The sequence below is a fragment of the Crinia signifera genome, chromosome 4 (assembly GCF_055691185.1).
Source record: "Crinia signifera chromosome 4, ASM5569118v1, whole genome shotgun sequence".
Lineage (NCBI taxonomy): Eukaryota > Metazoa > Chordata > Amphibia > Anura > Myobatrachidae > Crinia > Crinia signifera.
This window is the reverse complement of record NC_139220.1, coordinates 67,473,346-67,496,700: the sequence shown is the minus strand read 5'-3', so window position 1 is coordinate 67,496,700 and position 23,355 is coordinate 67,473,346.

Below are 23,355 nucleotides of genomic sequence, written 5' to 3'. Positions count from 1 at the left end.
TTTCAGCCTTCTATCTCTTTTCGTTAAGGAGTTATTGCAAGGCATTTGGAAAAAATGTCAACGCGGTTTTCTCTAAGGCGGAATAAGCTAGAGCCGATTTTTCAATGCTATCTTGTTCAGACAATGCCTACAAGTCTAAATATGCATTTTCAGCCTTCTATCTCTTTTCGTTAAGGAGTTATTGCAAGGCATTTGGAAAAAATGTCAACGCGGTTTTCTCTAAGGCGGAATAAGCTGGAGCAGATTTTTCAACGCTATCTTGTTCAGACAATGCCTACAAGTCTAAATATGCATTTTCAGCCTTCTATCTCTTTTCGTTAAGGAGTTATTGCAAGGCATTTGGAAAAAATGTCAACGCGGTTTTCTCTAAGGCGGAATAAGCTGGAGCAGATTTTTTAACGCTATCTTGTTCAGACAATGCCTACAAGTCTAAATATGCATTTTCAGCCTTCTATCTCTTTTCGTTAAGGAGTTATTGCAAGGCATTTGGAAAAAATGTCAACGCGGTTTTCTCTAAGGCGGAATAAGCTAGAGCCGATTTTTCAACGCTATCTTGTTCAGACAATGCCTACAAGTCTAAATATGCATTTTCAGCCTTCTAGCTCTTTTCCTTAAGGAGTTATTGCAAGGCATTTGGAAAAAATGTCAACGCGGTTTTCTCTAAGGCGGAATAAGCTGGAGCAGATTTTTCAACGCTATCTTGTTCAGACAATGCCTACAAGTCTAAATATGCATTTTCAGCCTTCTAGCTCTTTTCCTTAAGGAGTTATTGCAAGGCATTTGGAAAAAATGTCAACGCGGTTTTCTCTAAGGCGGAATAAGCTAGAGCCGATTTTTCAACGCTATCTTGTTCACACAATGCCTACAAGTCTAAATATGCATTTTCAGCCTTCTAGCTCTTTTCGTTAAGGAGTTATTGCAAGGCATTTGGAAAAAATGTCAACGCGGTTTTCTCTAAGGCGGAATAAGCTGGAGCAGATTTTTCAACGCTATCTTGTTCAGACAATGCCTACAAGTCTAAATATGCATTTTCAGCCTTCTAGCTCTTTTCCTTAAGGAGTTATTGCAAGGCATTTGGAAAAAATGTCAACGCGGTTTTCTCTAAGGCGGAATAAGCTGGAGCAGATTTTTCAACGCTATCTTGTTCAGACAATGCCTACAAGTCTAAATATGCATTTTCAGCCTTCTAGCTCTTTTCCTTAAGGAGTTATTGCAAGGCATTTGGAAAAAATGTCAACGCGGTTTTCTCTAAGGCGGAATAAGCTAGAGCCGATTTTTCAACGCTATCTTGTTCACACAATGCCTACAAGTCTAAATATGCATTTTCAGCCTTCTATCTCTTTTCGTTAAGGAGTTATTGCAAGGCATTTGGAAAAAATGTCAACGCGGTTTTCTCTAAGGCGGAATAAGCTGGAGCAGATTTTTCAACGCTATCTTGTTCAGACAATGCCTACAAGTCTAAATATGCATTTTCAGCCTTCTATCTCTTTTCGTTAAGGAGTTATTGCAAGGCATTTGGAAAAAATGTCAACGCGGTTTTCTCTAAGGCGGAATAAGCTAGAGCCGATTTTTCAACGCTATCTTGTTCAGACAATGTCTACAAGTCTAAATATGCATTTTCAGCCTTCTAGCTCTTTTCGTTAAGGAGTTATTGCAAGGCATTTGGAAAAAATGTCAACGCGGTTTTCTCTAAGGCGGAATAAGCTGGAGCAGATTTTTCAACGCTATCTTGTTCAGACAATGCCTACAAGTCTAAATATGCATTTTCAGCCTTCTAGCTCTTTTCGTTAAGGAGTTATTGCAAGGCATTTGGAAAAAATGTCAACGCGGTTTTCTCTAAGGCGGAATAAGCTGGAGCAGATTTTTCAACGCTATCTTGTTCAGACAATGCCTACAAGTCTAAATATGCATTTTCAGCCTTCTAGCTCTTTTCCTTAAGGAGTTATTGCAAGGCATTTGGAAAAAATGTCAACGCGGTTTTCTCTAAGGCGGAATAAGCTGGAGCAGATTTTTCAACGCTATCTTGTTCAGACAATGCCTACAAGTCTAAATATGCATTTTCAGCCTTCTAGCTCTTTTCGTTAAGGAGTTATTGCAAGGCATTTGGAAAAAATGTCAACGCGGTTTTCTCTAAGGCGGAATAAGCTAGAGCCGATTTTTCAACGCTATCTTGTTCACACAATGCCTACAAGTCTAAATATGCATTTTCAGCCTTCTAGCTCTTTTCGTTAAGGAGTTATTGCAAGGCATTTGGAAAAAATGTCAACGCGGTTTTCTCTAAGGCGGAATAAGCTGGAGCAGATTTTTCAACGCTATCTTGTTCAGACAATGCCTACAAGTCTAAATATGCATTTTCAGCCTTCTAGCTCTTTTCCTTAAGGAGTTATTGCAAGGCATTTGGAAAAAATGTCAACGCGGTTTTCTCTAAGGCGGAATAAGCTGGAGCAGATTTTTCAACGCTATCTTGTTCAGACAATGCCTACAAGTCTAAATATGCATTTTCAGCCTTCTAGCTCTTTTCCTTAAGGAGTTATTGCAAGGCATTTGGAAAAAATGTCAACGCGGTTTTCTCTAAGGCGGAATAAGCTAGAGCCGATTTTTCAACGCTATCTTGTTCACACAATGCCTACAAGTCTAAATATGCATTTTCAGCCTTCTAGCTCTTTTCCTTAAGGAGTTATTGCAAGGCATTTGGAAAAAATGTCAACGCGGTTTTCTCTAAGGCGGAATAAGCTGGAGCAGATTTTTCAACGCTATCTTGTTCAGACAATGCCTACAAGTCTAAATATGCATTTTCAGCCTTCTATCTCTTTTCGTTAAGGAGTTATTGCAAGGCATTTGGAAAAAATGTCAACGCGGTTTTCTCTAAGGCGGAATAAGCTAGAGCCGATTTTTCAACGCTATCTTGTTCAGACAATGCCTACAAGTCTAAATATGCATTTTCAGCCTTCTAGCTCTTTTCCTTAAGGAGTTATTGCAAGGCATTTGGAAAAAATGTCAACGCGGTTTTCTCTAAGGCGGAATAAGCTGGAGCAGATTTTTCAACGCTATCTTGTTCAGACAATGCCTACAAGTCTAAATATGCATTTTCAGCCTTCTAGCTCTTTTCGTTAAGGAGTTATTGCAAGGCATTTGGAAAAAATGTCAACGCGGTTTTCTCTAAGGCGGAATAAGCTGGAGCAGATTTTTCAACGCTATCTTGTTCAGACAATGCCTACAAGTCTAAATATGCATTTTCAGCCTTCTAGCTCTTTTCCTTAAGGAGTTATTGCAAGGCATTTGGAAAAAATGTCAACGCGGTTTTCTCTAAGGCGGAATAAGCTGGAGCAGATTTTTCAACGCTATCTTGTTCAGACAATGCCTACAAGTCTAAATATGCATTTTCAGCCTTCTAGCTCTTTTCCTTAAGGAGTTATTGCAAGGCATTTGGAAAAAATGTCAACGCGGTTTTCTCTAAGGCGGAATAAGCTAGAGCCGATTTTTCAACGCTATCTTGTTCACACAATGCCTACAAGTCTAAATATGCATTTTCAGCCTTCTAGCTCTTTTCGTTAAGGAGTTATTGCAAGGCATTTGGAAAAAATGTCAACGCGGTTTTCTCTAAGGCGGAATAAGCTGGAGCAGATTTTTCAACGCTATCTTGTTCAGACAATGCCTACAAGTCTAAATATGCATTTTCAGCCTTCTAGCTCTTTTCCTTAAGGAGTTATTGCAAGGCATTTGGAAAAAATGTCAACGCGGTTTTCTCTAAGGCGGAATAAGCTAGAGCCGATTTTTCAACGCTATCTTGTTCACACAATGCCTACAAGTCTAAATATGCATTTTCAGCCTTCTAGCTCTTTTCGTTAAGGAGTTATTGCAAGGCATTTGGAAAAAATGTCAACGCGGTTTTCTCTAAGGCGGAATAAGCTGGAGCAGATTTTTCAACGCTATCTTGTTCAGACAATGCCTACAAGTCTAAATATGCATTTTCAGCCTTCTAGCTCTTTTCGTTAAGGAGTTATTGCAAGGCATTTGGAAAAAATGTCAACGCGGTTTTCTCTAAGGCGGAATAAGCTGGAGCAGATTTTTCAACGCTATCTTGTTCAGACAATGCCTACAAGTCTAAATATGCATTTTCAGCCTTCTAGCTCTTTTCCTTAAGGAGTTATTGCAAGGCATTTGGAAAAAATGTCAACGCGGTTTTCTCTAAGGCGGAATAAGCTGGAGCAGATTTTTCAACGCTATCTTGTTCAGACAATGCCTACAAGTCTAAATATGCATTTTCAGCCTTCTAGCTCTTTTCCTTAAGGAGTTATTGCAAGGCATTTGGAAAAAATGTCAACGCGGTTTTCTCTAAGGCGGAATAAGCTAGAGCCGATTTTTCAACGCTATCTTGTTCACACAATGCCTACAAGTCTAAATATGCATTTTCAGCCTTCTAGCTCTTTTCGTTAAGGAGTTATTGCAAGGCATTTGGAAAAAATGTCAACGCGGTTTTCTCTAAGGCGGAATAAGCTGGAGCAGATTTTTCAACGCTATCTTGTTCAGACAATGCCTACAAGTCTAAATATGCATTTTCAGCCTTCTATCTCTTTTCGTTAAGGAGTTATTGCAAGGCATTTGGAAAAAATGTCAACGCGGTTTTCTCTAAGGCGGAATAAGCTGGAGCAGATTTTTCAACGCTATCTTGTTCAGACAATGCCTACAAGTCTAAATATGCATTTTCAGCCTTCTAGCTCTTTTCCTTAAGGAGTTATTGCAAGGCATTTGGAAAAAATGTCAACGCGGTTTTCTCTAAGGCGGAATAAGCTAGAGCCGATTTTTCAACGCTATCTTGTTCACACAATGCCTACAAGTCTAAATATGCATTTTCAGCCTTCTAGCTCTTTTCGTTAAGGAGTTATTGCAAGGCATTTGGAAAAAATGTCAACGCGGTTTTCTCTAAGGCGGAATAAGCTGGAGCAGATTTTTCAACGCTATCTTGTTCAGACAATGCCTACAAGTCTAAATATGCATTTTCAGCCTTCTATCTCTTTTCGTTAAGGAGTTATTGCAAGGCATTTGGAAAAAATGTCAACGCGGTTTTCTCGAAGGCGGAATAAGCTGGAGTAGATTTTTCAACGCTATCTTGTTCAGACAATGCCTACAAGTCTAAATATGCATTTTCAGCCTTCTAGCTCTTTTCGTTAAGGAGTTATTGCAAGGCATTTGGAAAAAATGTCAACGCGGTTTTCTCTAAGGCGGAATAAGCTAGAGCCGATTTTTCAACGCTATCTTGTTCACACAATGCCTACAAGTCTAAATATGCATTTTCAGCCTTCTAGCTCTTTTCGTTAAGGAGTTATTGCAAGGCATTTGGAAAAAATGTCAACGCGGTTTTCTCTAAGGCGGAATAAGCTGGAGCAGATTTTTCAACGCTATCTTGTTCAGACAATGCCTACAAGTCTAAATATGCATTTTCAGCCTTCTAGCTCTTTTCGTTAAGGAGTTATTGCAAGGCATTTGGAAAAAATGTCAACGCGGTTTTCTCTAAGGCGGAATAAGCTGGAGCAGATTTTTCAACGCTATCTTGTTCAGACAATGCCTACAAGTCTAAATATGCATTTTCAGCCTTCTAGCTCTTTTCCTTAAGGAGTTATTGCAAGGCATTTGGAAAAAATGTCAACGCGGTTTTCTCTAAGGCGGAATAAGCTGGAGCAGATTTTTCAACGCTATCTTGTTCACACAATGCCTACAAGTCTAAATATGCATTTTCAGCCTTCTAGCTCTTTTCGTTAAGGAGTTATTGCAAGGCATTTGGAAAAAATGTCAACGCGGTTTTCTCTAAGGCGGAATAAGCTGGAGCAGATTTTTCAACGCTATCTTGTTCAGACAATGCCTACAAGTCTAAATATGCATTTTCAGCCTTCTAGCTCTTTTCCTTAAGGAGTTATTGCAAGGCATTTGGAAAAAATGTCAACGCGGTTTTCTCTAAGGCGGAATAAGCTGGAGCAGATTTTTCAACGCTATCTTGTTCAGACAATGCCTACAAGTCTAAATATGCATTTTCAGCCTTCTAGCTCTTTTCCTTAAGGAGTTATTGCAAGGCATTTGGAAAAAATGTCAACGCGGTTTTCTCTAAGGCGGAATAAGCTAGAGCCGATTTTTCAACGCTATCTTGTTCACACAATGCCTACAAGTCTAAATATGCATTTTCAGCCTTCTATCTCTTTTCGTTAAGGAGTTATTGCAAGGCATTTGGAAAAAATGTCAACGCGGTTTTCTCTAAGGCGGAATAAGCTGGAGCAGATTTTTCAACGCTATCTTGTTCAGACAATGCCTACAAGTCTAAATATGCATTTTCAGCCTTCTATCTCTTTTCGTTAAGGAGTTATTGCAAGGCATTTGGAAAAAATGTCAACGCGGTTTTCTCTAAGGCGGAATAAGCTAGAGCCGATTTTTCAATGCTATCTTGTTCAGACAATGCCTACAAGTCTAAATATGCATTTTCAGCCTTCTATCTCTTTTCGTTAAGGAGTTATTGCAAGGCATTTGGAAAAAATGTCAACGCGGTTTTCTCTAAGGCGGAATAAGCTGGAGCAGATTTTTCAACGCTATCTTGTTCAGACAATGCCTACAAGTCTAAATATGCATTTTCAGCCTTCTATCTCTTTTCGTTAAGGAGTTATTGCAAGGCATTTGGAAAAAATGTCAACGCGGTTTTCTCTAAGGCGGAATAAGCTGGAGCAGATTTTTTAACGCTATCTTGTTCAGACAATGCCTACAAGTCTAAATATGCATTTTCAGCCTTCTATCTCTTTTCGTTAAGGAGTTATTGCAAGGCATTTGGAAAAAATGTCAACGCGGTTTTCTCTAAGGCGGAATAAGCTAGAGCCGATTTTTCAACGCTATCTTGTTCAGACAATGCCTACAAGTCTAAATATGCATTTTCAGCCTTCTAGCTCTTTTCCTTAAGGAGTTATTGCAAGGCATTTGGAAAAAATGTCAACGCGGTTTTCTCTAAGGCGGAATAAGCTGGAGCAGATTTTTCAACGCTATCTTGTTCAGACAATGCCTACAAGTCTAAATATGCATTTTCAGCCTTCTAGCTCTTTTCCTTAAGGAGTTATTGCAAGGCATTTGGAAAAAATGTCAACGCGGTTTTCTCTAAGGCGGAATAAGCTAGAGCCGATTTTTCAACGCTATCTTGTTCACACAATGCCTACAAGTCTAAATATGCATTTTCAGCCTTCTAGCTCTTTTCGTTAAGGAGTTATTGCAAGGCATTTGGAAAAAATGTCAACGCGGTTTTCTCTAAGGCGGAATAAGCTGGAGCAGATTTTTCAACGCTATCTTGTTCAGACAATGCCTACAAGTCTAAATATGCATTTTCAGCCTTCTAGCTCTTTTCCTTAAGGAGTTATTGCAAGGCATTTGGAAAAAATGTCAACGCGGTTTTCTCTAAGGCGGAATAAGCTGGAGCAGATTTTTCAACGCTATCTTGTTCAGACAATGCCTACAAGTCTAAATATGCATTTTCAGCCTTCTAGCTCTTTTCCTTAAGGAGTTATTGCAAGGCATTTGGAAAAAATGTCAACGCGGTTTTCTCTAAGGCGGAATAAGCTAGAGCCGATTTTTCAACGCTATCTTGTTCACACAATGCCTACAAGTCTAAATATGCATTTTCAGCCTTCTATCTCTTTTCGTTAAGGAGTTATTGCAAGGCATTTGGAAAAAATGTCAACGCGGTTTTCTCTAAGGCGGAATAAGCTGGAGCAGATTTTTCAACGCTATCTTGTTCAGACAATGCCTACAAGTCTAAATATGCATTTTCAGCCTTCTATCTCTTTTCGTTAAGGAGTTATTGCAAGGCATTTGGAAAAAATGTCAACGCGGTTTTCTCTAAGGCGGAATAAGCTAGAGCCGATTTTTCAACGCTATCTTGTTCAGACAATGTCTACAAGTCTAAATATGCATTTTCAGCCTTCTAGCTCTTTTCGTTAAGGAGTTATTGCAAGGCATTTGGAAAAAATGTCAACGCGGTTTTCTCTAAGGCGGAATAAGCTGGAGCAGATTTTTCAACGCTATCTTGTTCAGACAATGCCTACAAGTCTAAATATGCATTTTCAGCCTTCTAGCTCTTTTCGTTAAGGAGTTATTGCAAGGCATTTGGAAAAAATGTCAACGCGGTTTTCTCTAAGGCGGAATAAGCTGGAGCAGATTTTTCAACGCTATCTTGTTCAGACAATGCCTACAAGTCTAAATATGCATTTTCAGCCTTCTAGCTCTTTTCCTTAAGGAGTTATTGCAAGGCATTTGGAAAAAATGTCAACGCGGTTTTCTCTAAGGCGGAATAAGCTGGAGCAGATTTTTCAACGCTATCTTGTTCAGACAATGCCTACAAGTCTAAATATGCATTTTCAGCCTTCTAGCTCTTTTCGTTAAGGAGTTATTGCAAGGCATTTGGAAAAAATGTCAACGCGGTTTTCTCTAAGGCGGAATAAGCTAGAGCCGATTTTTCAACGCTATCTTGTTCACACAATGCCTACAAGTCTAAATATGCATTTTCAGCCTTCTAGCTCTTTTCGTTAAGGAGTTATTGCAAGGCATTTGGAAAAAATGTCAACGCGGTTTTCTCTAAGGCGGAATAAGCTGGAGCAGATTTTTCAACGCTATCTTGTTCAGACAATGCCTACAAGTCTAAATATGCATTTTCAGCCTTCTAGCTCTTTTCCTTAAGGAGTTATTGCAAGGCATTTGGAAAAAATGTCAACGCGGTTTTCTCTAAGGCGGAATAAGCTGGAGCAGATTTTTCAACGCTATCTTGTTCAGACAATGCCTACAAGTCTAAATATGCATTTTCAGCCTTCTAGCTCTTTTCCTTAAGGAGTTATTGCAAGGCATTTGGAAAAAATGTCAACGCGGTTTTCTCTAAGGCGGAATAAGCTAGAGCCGATTTTTCAACGCTATCTTGTTCACACAATGCCTACAAGTCTAAATATGCATTTTCAGCCTTCTAGCTCTTTTCCTTAAGGAGTTATTGCAAGGCATTTGGAAAAAATGTCAACGCGGTTTTCTCTAAGGCGGAATAAGCTGGAGCAGATTTTTCAACGCTATCTTGTTCAGACAATGCCTACAAGTCTAAATATGCATTTTCAGCCTTCTATCTCTTTTCGTTAAGGAGTTATTGCAAGGCATTTGGAAAAAATGTCAACGCGGTTTTCTCTAAGGCGGAATAAGCTAGAGCCGATTTTTCAACGCTATCTTGTTCAGACAATGCCTACAAGTCTAAATATGCATTTTCAGCCTTCTAGCTCTTTTCCTTAAGGAGTTATTGCAAGGCATTTGGAAAAAATGTCAACGCGGTTTTCTCTAAGGCGGAATAAGCTGGAGCAGATTTTTCAACGCTATCTTGTTCAGACAATGCCTACAAGTCTAAATATGCATTTTCAGCCTTCTAGCTCTTTTCCTTAAGGAGTTATTGCAAGGCATTTGGAAAAAATGTCAACGCGGTTTTCTCTAAGGCGGAATAAGCTAGAGCCGATTTTTCAACGCTATCTTGTTCACACAATGCCTACAAGTCTAAATATGCATTTTCAGCCTTCTAGCTCTTTTCGTTAAGGAGTTATTGCAAGGCATTTGGAAAAAATGTCAACGCGGTTTTCTCTAAGGCGGAATAAGCTGGAGCAGATTTTTCAACGCTATCTTGTTCAGACAATGCCTACAAGTCTAAATATGCATTTTCAGCCTTCTAGCTCTTTTCCTTAAGGAGTTATTGCAAGGCATTTGGAAAAAATGTCAACGCGGTTTTCTCTAAGGCGGAATAAGCTGGAGCAGATTTTTCAACGCTATCTTGTTCAGACAATGCCTACAAGTCTAAATATGCATTTTCAGCCTTCTAGCTCTTTTCCTTAAGGAGTTATTGCAAGGCATTTGGAAAAAATGTCAACGCGGTTTTCTCTAAGGCGGAATAAGCTAGAGCCGATTTTTCAACGCTATCTTGTTCACACAATGCCTACAAGTCTAAATATGCATTTTCAGCCTTCTATCTCTTTTCGTTAAGGAGTTATTGCAAGGCATTTGGAAAAAATGTCAACGCGGTTTTCTCTAAGGCGGAATAAGCTGGAGCAGATTTTTCAACGCTATCTTGTTCAGACAATGCCTACAAGTCTAAATATGCATTTTCAGCCTTCTATCTCTTTTCGTTAAGGAGTTATTGCAAGGCATTTGGAAAAAATGTCAACGCGGTTTTCTCTAAGGCGGAATAAGCTAGAGCCGATTTTTCAATGCTATCTTGTTCAGACAATGCCTACAAGTCTAAATATGCATTTTCAGCCTTCTATCTCTTTTCGTTAAGGAGTTATTGCAAGGCATTTGGAAAAAATGTCAACGCGGTTTTCTCTAAGGCGGAATAAGCTGGAGCAGATTTTTCAACGCTATCTTGTTCAGACAATGCCTACAAGTCTAAATATGCATTTTCAGCCTTCTATCTCTTTTCGTTAAGGAGTTATTGCAAGGCATTTGGAAAAAATGTCAACGCGGTTTTCTCTAAGGCGGAATAAGCTGGAGCAGATTTTTTAACGCTATCTTGTTCAGACAATGCCTACAAGTCTAAATATGCATTTTCAGCCTTCTATCTCTTTTCGTTAAGGAGTTATTGCAAGGCATTTGGAAAAAATGTCAACGCGGTTTTCTCTAAGGCGGAATAAGCTAGAGCCGATTTTTCAACGCTATCTTGTTCAGACAATGCCTACAAGTCTAAATATGCATTTTCAGCCTTCTAGCTCTTTTCCTTAAGGAGTTATTGCAAGGCATTTGGAAAAAATGTCAACGCGGTTTTCTCTAAGGCGGAATAAGCTGGAGCAGATTTTTCAACGCTATCTTGTTCAGACAATGCCTACAAGTCTAAATATGCATTTTCAGCCTTCTAGCTCTTTTCCTTAAGGAGTTATTGCAAGGCATTTGGAAAAAATGTCAACGCGGTTTTCTCTAAGGCGGAATAAGCTAGAGCCGATTTTTCAACGCTATCTTGTTCACACAATGCCTACAAGTCTAAATATGCATTTTCAGCCTTCTAGCTCTTTTCGTTAAGGAGTTATTGCAAGGCATTTGGAAAAAATGTCAACGCGGTTTTCTCTAAGGCGGAATAAGCTGGAGCAGATTTTTCAACGCTATCTTGTTCAGACAATGCCTACAAGTCTAAATATGCATTTTCAGCCTTCTAGCTCTTTTCCTTAAGGAGTTATTGCAAGGCATTTGGAAAAAATGTCAACGCGGTTTTCTCTAAGGCGGAATAAGCTGGAGCAGATTTTTCAACGCTATCTTGTTCAGACAATGCCTACAAGTCTAAATATGCATTTTCAGCCTTCTAGCTCTTTTCCTTAAGGAGTTATTGCAAGGCATTTGGAAAAAATGTCAACGCGGTTTTCTCTAAGGCGGAATAAGCTAGAGCCGATTTTTCAACGCTATCTTGTTCACACAATGCCTACAAGTCTAAATATGCATTTTCAGCCTTCTATCTCTTTTCGTTAAGGAGTTATTGCAAGGCATTTGGAAAAAATGTCAACGCGGTTTTCTCTAAGGCGGAATAAGCTGGAGCAGATTTTTCAACGCTATCTTGTTCAGACAATGCCTACAAGTCTAAATATGCATTTTCAGCCTTCTATCTCTTTTCGTTAAGGAGTTATTGCAAGGCATTTGGAAAAAATGTCAACGCGGTTTTCTCTAAGGCGGAATAAGCTAGAGCCGATTTTTCAACGCTATCTTGTTCAGACAATGTCTACAAGTCTAAATATGCATTTTCAGCCTTCTAGCTCTTTTCGTTAAGGAGTTATTGCAAGGCATTTGGAAAAAATGTCAACGCGGTTTTCTCTAAGGCGGAATAAGCTGGAGCAGATTTTTCAACGCTATCTTGTTCAGACAATGCCTACAAGTCTAAATATGCATTTTCAGCCTTCTAGCTCTTTTCGTTAAGGAGTTATTGCAAGGCATTTGGAAAAAATGTCAACGCGGTTTTCTCTAAGGCGGAATAAGCTGGAGCAGATTTTTCAACGCTATCTTGTTCAGACAATGCCTACAAGTCTAAATATGCATTTTCAGCCTTCTAGCTCTTTTCGTTAAGGAGTTATTGCAAGGCATTTGGAAAAAATGTCAACGCGGTTTTCTCTAAGGCGGAATAAGCTAGAGCCGATTTTTCAACGCTATCTTGTTCACACAATGCCTACAAGTCTAAATATGCATTTTCAGCCTTCTAGCTCTTTTCGTTAAGGAGTTATTGCAAGGCATTTGGAAAAAATGTCAACGCGGTTTTCTCTAAGGCGGAATAAGCTGGAGCAGATTTTTCAACGCTATCTTGTTCAGACAATGCCTACAAGTCTAAATATGCATTTTCAGCCTTCTAGCTCTTTTCCTTAAGGAGTTATTGCAAGGCATTTGGAAAAAATGTCAACGCGGTTTTCTCTAAGGCGGAATAAGCTGGAGCAGATTTTTCAACGCTATCTTGTTCAGACAATGCCTACAAGTCTAAATATGCATTTTCAGCCTTCTAGCTCTTTTCCTTAAGGAGTTATTGCAAGGCATTTGGAAAAAATGTCAACGCGGTTTTCTCTAAGGCGGAATAAGCTAGAGCCGATTTTTCAACGCTATCTTGTTCACACAATGCCTACAAGTCTAAATATGCATTTTCAGCCTTCTAGCTCTTTTCCTTAAGGAGTTATTGCAAGGCATTTGGAAAAAATGTCAACGCGGTTTTCTCTAAGGCGGAATAAGCTGGAGCAGATTTTTCAACGCTATCTTGTTCAGACAATGCCTACAAGTCTAAATATGCATTTTCAGCCTTCTAGCTCTTTTCCTTAAGGAGTTATTGCAAGGCATTTGGAAAAAATGTCAACGCGGTTTTCTCTAAGGCGGAATAAGCTAGAGCCGATTTTTCAACGCTATCTTGTTCACACAATGCCTACAAGTCTAAATATGCATTTTCAGCCTTCTATCTCTTTTCGTTAAGGAGTTATTGCAAGGCATTTGGAAAAAATGTCAACGCGGTTTTCTCTAAGGCGGAATAAGCTAGAGCCGATTTTTCAATGCTATCTTGTTCAGACAATGCCTACAAGTCTAAATATGCATTTTCAGCCTTCTATCTCTTTTCGTTAAGGAGTTATTGCAAGGCATTTGGAAAAAATGTCAACGCGGTTTTCTCTAAGGCGGAATAAGCTGGAGCAGATTTTTCAACGCTATCTTGTTCAGACAATGCCTACAAGTCTAAATATGCATTTTCAGCCTTCTATCTCTTTTCGTTAAGGAGTTATTGCAAGGCATTTGGAAAAAATGTCAACGCGGTTTTCTCTAAGGCGGAATAAGCTGGAGCAGATTTTTTAACGCTATCTTGTTCAGACAATGCCTACAAGTCTAAATATGCATTTTCAGCCTTCTATCTCTTTTCGTTAAGGAGTTATTGCAAGGCATTTGGAAAAAATGTCAACGCGGTTTTCTCTAAGGCGGAATAAGCTGGAGCAGATTTTTCAACGCTATCTTGTTCAGACAATGCCTACAAGTCTAAATATGCATTTTCAGCCTTCTAGCTCTTTTCCTTAAGGAGTTATTGCAAGGCATTTGGAAAAAATGTCAACGCGGTTTTCTCTAAGGCGGAATAAGCTAGAGCCGATTTTTCAACGCTATCTTGTTCACACAATGCCTACAAGTCTAAATATGCATTTTCAGCCTTCTATCTCTTTTCGTTAAGGAGTTATTGCAAGGCATTTGGAAAAAATGTCAACGCGGTTTTCTCTAAGGCGGAATAAGCTAGAGCCGATTTTCCAATGCTATCTTGTTCAGACAATGCCTACAAGTCTAAATATGCATTTTCAGCCTTCTATCTCTTTTCGTTAAGGAGTTATTGCAAGGCATTTGGAAAAAATGTCAACGCGGTTTTCTCTAAGGCGGAATAAGCTGGAGCAGATTTTTCAACGCTATCTTGTTCAGACAATGCCTACAAGTCTAAATATGCATTTTCAGCCTTCTATCTCTTTTCGTTAAGGAGTTATTGCAAGGCATTTGGAAAAAATGTCAACGCGGTTTTCTCTAAGGCGGAATAAGCTGGAGCAGATTTTTTAACGCTATCTTGTTCAGACAATGCCTACAAGTCTAAATATGCATTTTCAGCCTTCTATCTCTTTTCGTTAAGGAGTTATTGCAAGGCATTTGGAAAAAATGTCAACGCGGTTTTCTCTAAGGCGGAATAAGCTAGAGCCGATTTTTCAACGCTATCTTGTTCAGACAATGCCTACAAGTCTAAATATGCATTTTCAGCCTTCTAGCTCTTTTCCTTAAGGAGTTATTGCAAGGCATTTGGAAAAAATGTCAACGCGGTTTTCTCTAAGGCGGAATAAGCTGGAGCAGATTTTTCAACGCTATCTTGTTCAGACAATGCCTACAAGTCTAAATATGCATTTTCAGCCTTCTAGCTCTTTTCCTTAAGGAGTTATTGCAAGGCATTTGGAAAAAATGTCAACGCGGTTTTCTCTAAGGCGGAATAAGCTAGAGCCGATTTTTCAACGCTATCTTGTTCACACAATGCCTACAAGTCTAAATATGCATTTTCAGCCTTCTAGCTCTTTTCGTTAAGGAGTTATTGCAAGGCATTTGGAAAAAATGTCAACGCGGTTTTCTCTAAGGCGGAATAAGCTGGAGCAGATTTTTCAACGCTATCTTGTTCAGACAATGCCTACAAGTCTAAATATGCATTTTCAGCCTTCTAGCTCTTTTCCTTAAGGAGTTATTGCAAGGCATTTGGAAAAAATGTCAACGCGGTTTTCTCTAAGGCGGAATAAGCTGGAGCAGATTTTTCAACGCTATCTTGTTCAGACAATGCCTACAAGTCTAAATATGCATTTTCAGCCTTCTAGCTCTTTTCCTTAAGGAGTTATTGCAAGGCATTTGGAAAAAATGTCAACGCGGTTTTCTCTAAGGCGGAATAAGCTAGAGCCGATTTTTCAACGCTATCTTGTTCACACAATGCCTACAAGTCTAAATATGCATTTTCAGCCTTCTATCTCTTTTCGTTAAGGAGTTATTGCAAGGCATTTGGAAAAAATGTCAACGCGGTTTTCTCTAAGGCGGAATAAGCTGGAGCAGATTTTTCAACGCTATCTTGTTCAGACAATGCCTACAAGTCTAAATATGCATTTTCAGCCTTCTATCTCTTTTCGTTAAGGAGTTATTGCAAGGCATTTGGAAAAAATGTCAACGCGGTTTTCTCTAAGGCGGAATAAGCTAGAGCCGATTTTTCAACGCTATCTTGTTCAGACAATGTCTACAAGTCTAAATATGCATTTTCAGCCTTCTAGCTCTTTTCGTTAAGGAGTTATTGCAAGGCATTTGGAAAAAATGTCAACGCGGTTTTCTCTAAGGCGGAATAAGCTGGAGCAGATTTTTCAACGCTATCTTGTTCAGACAATGCCTACAAGTCTAAATATGCATTTTCAGCCTTCTAGCTCTTTTCGTTAAGGAGTTATTGCAAGGCATTTGGAAAAAATGTCAACGCGGTTTTCTCTAAGGCGGAATAAGCTGGAGCAGATTTTTCAACGCTATCTTGTTCAGACAATGCCTACAAGTCTAAATATGCATTTTCAGCCTTCTAGCTCTTTTCGTTAAGGAGTTATTGCAAGGCATTTGGAAAAAATGTCAACGCGGTTTTCTCTAAGGCGGAATAAGCTAGAGCCGATTTTTCAACGTTATCTTGTTCACACAATGCCTACAAGTCTAAATATGCATTTTCAGCCTTCTAGCTCTTTTCGTTAAGGAGTTATTGCAAGGCATTTGGAAAAAATGTCAACGCGGTTTTCTCTAAGGCGGAATAAGCTGGAGCAGATTTTTCAACGCTATCTTGTTCAGACAATGCCTACAAGTCTAAATATGCATTTTCAGCCTTCTATCTCTTTTCGTTAAGGAGTTATTGCAAGGCATTTGGAAAAAATGTCAACGCGGTTTTCTCTAAGGCGGAATAAGCTGGAGCAGATTTTTCAACGCTATCTTGTTCAGACAATGCCTACAAGTCTAAATATGCATTTTCAGCCTTCTATCTCTTTTCGTTAAGGAGTTATTGCAAGGCATTTGGAAAAAATGTCAACGCGGTTTTCTCTAAGGCGGAATAAGCTAGAGCCGATTTTTCAACGCTATCTTGTTCAGACAATGTCTACAAGTCTAAATATGCATTTTCAGCCTTCTAGCTCTTTTCGTTAAGGAGTTATTGCAAGGCATTTGGAAAAAATGTCAACGCGGTTTTCTCTAAGGCGGAATAAGCTGGAGCAGATTTTTCAACGCTATCTTGTTCACACAATGCCTACAAGTCTAAATATGCATTTTCAGCCTTCTATCTCTTTTCGTTAAGGAGTTATTGCAAGGCATTTGGAAAAAATGTCAACGCGGTTTTCTCTAAGGCGGAATAAGCTGGAGCAGATTTTTCAACGCTATCTTGTTCAGACAATGCCTACAAGTCTAAATATGCATTTTCAGCCTTCTATCTCTTTTCGTTAAGGAGTTATTGCAAGGCATTTGGAAAAAATGTCAACGCGGTTTTCTCTAAGGCGGAATAAGCTGGAGCAGATTTTTCAACGCTATCTTGTTCAGACAATGCCTACAAGTCTAAATATGCATTTTCAGCCTTCTATCTCTTTTCGTTAAGGAGTTATTGCAAGGCATTTGGAAAAAATGTCAACGCGGTTTTCTCTAAGGCGGAATAAGCTAGAGCCGATTTTTCAACGCTATCTTGTTCAGACAATGCCTACAAGTCTAAATATGCATTTTCAGCCTTCTAGCTCTTTTCGTTAAGGAGTTATTGCAAGGCATTTGGAAAAAATGTCAACGCGGTTTTCTCTAAGGCGGAATAAGCTGGAGCAGATTTTTCAACGCTATCTTGTTCAGACAATGCCTACAAGTCTAAATATGCATTTTCAGCCTTCTAGCTCTTTTCCTTAAGGAGTTATTGCAAGGCATTTGGAAAAAATGTCAACGCGGTTTTCTCTAAGGCGGAATAAGCTAGAGCCGATTTTTCAACGCTATCTTGTTCACACAATGCCTACAAGTCTAAATATGCATTTTCAGCCTTCTAGCTCTTTTCGTTAAGGAGTTATTGCAAGGCATTTGGAAAAAATGTCAACGCGGTTTTCTCTAAGGCGGAATAAGCTGGAGCAGATTTTTCAACGCTATCTTGTTCAGACAATGCCTACAAGTCTAAATATGCATTTTCAGCCTTCTATCTCTTTTCGTTAAGGAGTTATTGCAAGGCATTTGGAAAAAATGTCAACGCGGTTTTCTCGAAGGCGGAATAAGCTGGAGTAGATTTTTCAACGCTATCTTGTTCAGACAATGCCTACAAGTCTAAATATGCATTTTCAGCCTTCTAGCTCTTTTCGTTAAGGAGTTATTGCAAGGCATTTGGAAAAAATGTCAACGCGGTTTTCTCTAAGGCGGAATAAGCTAGAGCCGATTTTTCAACGCTATCTTGTTCACACAATGCCTACAAGTCTAAATATGCATTTTCAGCCTTCTAGCTCTTTTCGTTAAGGAGTTATTGCAAGGCATTTGGAAAAAATGTCAACGCGGTTTTCTCTAAGGCGGAATAAGCTGGAGCAGATTTTTCAACGCTATCTTGTTCAGACAGTGCCTACAAGTCTAAATATGCATTTTCAGCCTTCTAGCTCTTTTCGTTAAGGAGTTATTGCAAGGCATTTGGAAAAAATGTCAACGCGGTTTTCTCTAAGGCGGAATAAGCTGGAGCAGATTTTTCAACGCTATCTTGTTCAGACAATGCCTACAAGTCTAAATATGCATTTTCAGCCTTCTAGCTCTTTTCCTTAAGGAGTTATTGCAAGGCATTTGGAAAAAATGTCAACGCGGTTTTCTCTAAGGCGGAATAAGCTAGAGCCGATTTTTCAACGCTATCTTGTTCACACAATGCCTACAAGTCTAAATATGCATTTTCAGCCTTCTAGCTCTTTTCGTTAAGGAGTTATTGCAAGGCATTTGGAAAAAATGTCAACGCGGTTTTCTCTAAGGCGGAATAAGCTGGAGCAGATTTTTCAACGCTATCTTGTTCAGACAATGCCTACAAGTCTAAATATGCATTTTCAGCCTTCTATCTCTTTTCGTTAAGGAGTTATTGCAAGGCATTTGGAAAAAATGTCAACGCGGTTTTCTCTAAGGCGGAATAAGCTGGAGCAGATTTTTTAACGCTATCTTGTTCAGACAATGCCTACAAGTCTAAATATGCATTTTCAGCCTTCTATCTCTTTTCGTTAAGGAGTTATTGCAAGGCATTTGGAAAAAATGTCAACGCGGTTTTCTCTAAGGCGGAATAAGCTAGAGCCGATTTTTCAACGCTATCTTGTTCAGACAATGCCTACAAGTCTAAATATGCATTTTCAGCCTTCTAGCTCTTTTCCTTAAGGAGTTATTGCAAGGCATTTGGAAAAAATGTCAACGCGGTTTTCTCTAAGGCGGAATAAGCTGGAGCAGATTTTTCAACGCTATCTTGTTCAGACAATGCCTACAAGTCTAAATATGCATTTTCAGCCTTCTAGCTCTTTTCCTTAAGGAGTTATTGCAAGGCATTTGGAAAAAATGTCAACGCGGTTTTCTCTAAGGCGGAATAAGCTAGAGCCGATTTTTCAACGCTATCTTGTTCACACAATGCCTACAAGTCTAAATATGCATTTTCAGCCTTCTAGCTCTTTTCGTTAAGGAGTTATTGCAAGGCATTTGGAAAAAATGTCAACGCGGTTTTCTCTAAGGCGGAATAAGCTGGAGCAGATTTTTCAACGCTATCTTGTTCACACAATGCCTACAAGTCTAAATATGCATTTTCAGCCTTCTATCTCTTTTCGTTAAGGAGTTATTGCAAGGCATTTGGAAAAAATGTCAACGCGGTTTTCTCTAAGGCGGAATAAGCTGGAGCAGATTTTTCAACGCTATCTTGTTCAGACAATGCCTACAAGTCTAAATATGCATTTTCAGCCTTCTATCTCTTTTCGTTAAGGAGTTATTGCAAGGCATTTGGAAAAAATGTCAACGCGGTTTTCTCTAAGGCGGAATAAGCTAGAGCCGATTTTTCAACGCTATCTTGTTCACACAATGCCTACAAGTCTAAATATGCATTTTCAGCCTTCTAGCTCTTTTCGTTAAGGAGTTATTGCAAGGCATTTGGAAAAAATGTCAACGCGGTTTTCTCTAAGGCGGAATAAGCTGGAGCAGATTTTTCAACGCTATCTTGTTCACACAATGCCTACAAGTCTAAATATGCATTTTCAGCCTTCTATCTCTTTTCGTTAAGGAGTTATTGCAAGGCATTTGGAAAAAATGTCAACGCGGTTTTCTCTAAGGCGGAATAAGCTGGAGCAGATTTTTCAACGCTATCTTGTTCAGACAATGCCTACAAGTCTAAATATGCATTTTCAGCCTTCTAGCTCTTTTCGTTAAGGAGTTATTGCAAGGCATTTGGAAAAAATGTCAACGCGGTTTTCTCTAAGGCGGAATAAGCTGGAGCAGATTTTTCAACGCTATCTTGTTCAGACAATGCCTACAAGTCTAAATATGCATTTTCAGCCTTCTAGCTCTTTTCCTTAAGGAGTTATTGCAAGGCATTTGGAAAAAATGTCAACGCGGTTTTCTCTAAGGCGGAATAAGCTGGAGCAGATTTTTCAACGCTATCTTGTTCAGACAATGCCTACAAGTCTAAATATGCATTTTCAGCCTTCTAGCTCTTTTCCTTAAGGAGTTATTGCAAGGCATTTGGAAAAAATGTCAACGCGGTTTTCTCTAAGGCGGAATAAGCTAGAGCCGATTTTTCAACGCTATCTTGTTCACACAATGCCTACAAGTCTAAATATGCATTTTCAGCCTTCTAGCTCTTTTCGTTAAGGAGTTATTGCAAGGCATTTGGAAAAAATGTCAACGCGGTATTCTCTAAGGCGGAATAAGCTGGAGCAGATTTTTCAACGCTATCTTGTTCACACAATGCCTACAAGTCTAAATATGCATTTTCAGCCTTCTATCTCTTTTCGTTAAGGAGTTATTGCAAGGCATTTGGAAAAAATGTCAACGCGGTTTTCTCTAAGGCGGAATAAGCTGGAGCAGATTTTTCAACGCTATCTTGTTCAGACAATGCCTACAAGTCTAAATATGCATTTTCAGCCTTCTATCTCTTTTCGTTAAGGAGTTATTGCAAGGCATTTGGAAAAAATGTCAACGCGGTTTTCTCTAAGGCGGAATAAGCTGGAGCAGATTTTTTAACGCTATCTTGTTCAGACAATGCCTACAAGTCTAAATATGCATTTTCAGCCTTCTATCTCTTTTCGTTAAGGAGTTATTGCAAGGCATTTGGAAAAAATGTCAACGCGGTTTTCTCTAAGGCGGAATAAGCTAGAGCCGATTTTTCAACGCTATCTTGTTCACACAATGCCTACAAGTCTAAATATGCATTTTCAGCCTTCTAGCTCTTTTCGTTAAGGAGTTATTGCAAGGCATTTGGAAAAAATGTCAACGCGGTTTTCTCTAAGGCGGAATAAGCTGGAGCAGATTTTTCAACGCTATCTTGTTCACACAATGCCTACAAGTCTAAATATGCATTTTCAGCCTTCTATCTCTTTTCGTTAAGGAGTTATTGCAAGGCATTTGGAAAAAATGTCAACGCGGTTTTCTCGAAGGCGGAATAAGCTGGAGCAGATTTTTCAACGCTATCTTGTTCACACAATGCCTACAAGTCTAAATATGCATTTTCAGCTTTCTAGCTCTTTTCGTTAAGGAGATATTGCAAGGCATTTGGAAAAAATGTCAACGCGGTTTTCTCTAAGGCGGAATAAGCTAGAGCCGATTTTTCAACGCTATCTTGTTCAGACAATGCCTATAAGTCTAAATATGCATTTTCAGCCTTCTAGCTCTTTTCGTTAAGGAGTTATTGCAAGGCATTTGGAAAAAATGTCAACGCGGTTTTCTCTAAGGCGGAATAAGCTAGAGCCGATTTTTCAACGCTATCTTGTTCACACAATGCCTACAAGTCTAAATATGCATTTTCAGCCTTCTAGCTCTTTTCGTTAAGGAGTTATTGCAAGGCATTTGGAAAAAATGTCAACGCGGTTTTCTCTAAGGCGGAATAAGCTGGAGCAGATTTTTCAACGCTATCTTGTTCAGACAATGCCTACAAGTCTAAATATGCATTTTCAGCCTTCTAGCTCTTTTCCTTAAGGAGTTATTGCAAGGCATTTGGAAAAAATGTCAACGCGGTTTTCTCTAAGGCGGAATAAGCTAGAGCCGATTTTTCAACGCTATCTTGTTCACACAATGCCTACAAGTCTAAATATGCATTTTCAGCCTTCTAGCTCTTTTCGTTAAGGAGTTATTGCAAGGCATTTGGAAAAAATGTCAACGCGGTTTTCTCTAAGGCGGAATAAGCTGGAGCAGATTTTTCAACGCTATCTTGTTCACACAATGCCTACAAGTCTAAATATGCATTTTCAGCCTTCTATCTCTTTTCGTTAAGGAGTTATTGCAAGGCATTTGGAAAAAATGTCAACGCGGTTTTCTCTAAGGCGGAATAAGCTGGAGCAGATTTTTCAACGCTATCTTGTTCAGACAATGCCTACAAGTCTAAATATGCATTTTCAGCCTTCTAGCTCTTTTCGTTAAGGAGTTATTGCAAGGCATTTGGAAAAAATGTCAACGCGGTTTTCTCTAAGGCGGAATAAGCTGGAGCAGATTTTTCAACGCTATCTTGTTCAGACAATGCCTACAAGTCTAAATATGCATTTTCAGCCTTCTAGCTCTTTTCCTTAAGGAGTTATTGCAAGGCATTTGGAAAAAATGTCAACGCGGTTTTCTCTAAGGCGGAATAAGCTGGAGCAGATTTTTCAACGCTATCTTGTTCAGACAATGCCTACAAGTCTAAATATGCATTTTCAGCCTTCTATCTCTTTTCGTTAAGGAGTTATTGCAAGGCATTTGGAAAAAATGTCAACGCGGTATTCTCTAAGGCGGAATAAGCTGGAGCAGATTTTTCAACGCTATCTTGTTCACACAATGCCTACAAGTCTAAATATGCATTTTCAGCCTTCTATCTCTTTTCGTTAAGGAGTTATTGCAAGGCATTTGGAAAAAATGTCAACGCGGTTTTCTCTAAGGCGGAATAAGCTGGAGCAGATTTTTCAACGCTATCTTGTTCAGACAATGCCTACAAGTCTAAATATGCATTTTCAGCCTTCTATCTCTTTTCGTTAAGGAGTTATTGCAAGGCATTTGGAAAAAATGTCAACGCGGTTTTCTCTAAGGCGGAATAAGCTGGAGCAGATTTTTTAACGCTATCTTGTTCAGACAATGCCTACAAGTCTAAATATGCATTTTCAGCCTTCTATCTCTTTTCGTTAAGGAGTTATTGCAAGGCATTTGGAAAAAATGTCAACGCGGTTTTCTCTAAGGCGGAATAAGCTAGAGCCGATTTTTCAACGCTATCTTGTTCAGACAATGCCTACAAGTCTAAATATGCATTTTCAGCCTTCTAGCTCTTTTCCTTAAGGAGTTATTGCAAGGCATTTGGAAAAAATGTCAACGCGGTTTTCTCTAAGGCGGAATAAGCTGGAGCAGATTTTTCAACGCTATCTTGTTCAGACAATGCCTACAAGTCTAAATATGCATTTTCAGCCTTCTAGCTCTTTTCCTTAAGGAGTTATTGCAAGGCATTTGGAAAAAATGTCAACGCGGTTTTCTCTAAGGCGGAATAAGCTAGAGCCGATTTTTCAACGCTATCTTGTTCACACAATGCCTACAAGTCTAAATATGCATTTTCAGCCTTCTAGCTCTTTTCGTTAAGGAGTTATTGCAAGGCATTTGGAAAAAATGTCAACGCGGTTTTCTCTAAGGCGGAATAAGCTGGAGCAGATTTTTCAACGCTATCTTGTTCACACAATGCCTACAAGTCTAAATATGCATTTTCAGCCTTCTATCTCTTTTCGTTAAGGAGTTATTGCAAGGCATTTGGAAAAAATGTCAACGCGGTTTTCTCTAAGGCGGAATAAGCTGGAGCAGATTTTTCAACGCTATCTTGTTCAGACAATGCCTACAAGTCTAAATATGCATTTTCAGCCTTCTATCTCTTTTCGTTAAGGAGTTATTGCAAGGCATTTGGAAAAAATGTCAACGCGGTTTTCTCTAAGGCGGAATAAGCTGGAGCAGATTTTTTAACGCTATCTTGTTCAGACAATGCCTACAAGTCTAAATATGCATTTTCAGCCTTCTATCTCTTTTCGTTAAGGAGTTATTGCAAGGCATTTGGAAAAAATGTCAACGCGGTTTTCTCTAAGGCGGAATAAGCTAGAGCCGATTTTTCAACGCTATCTTGTTCAGACAATGCCT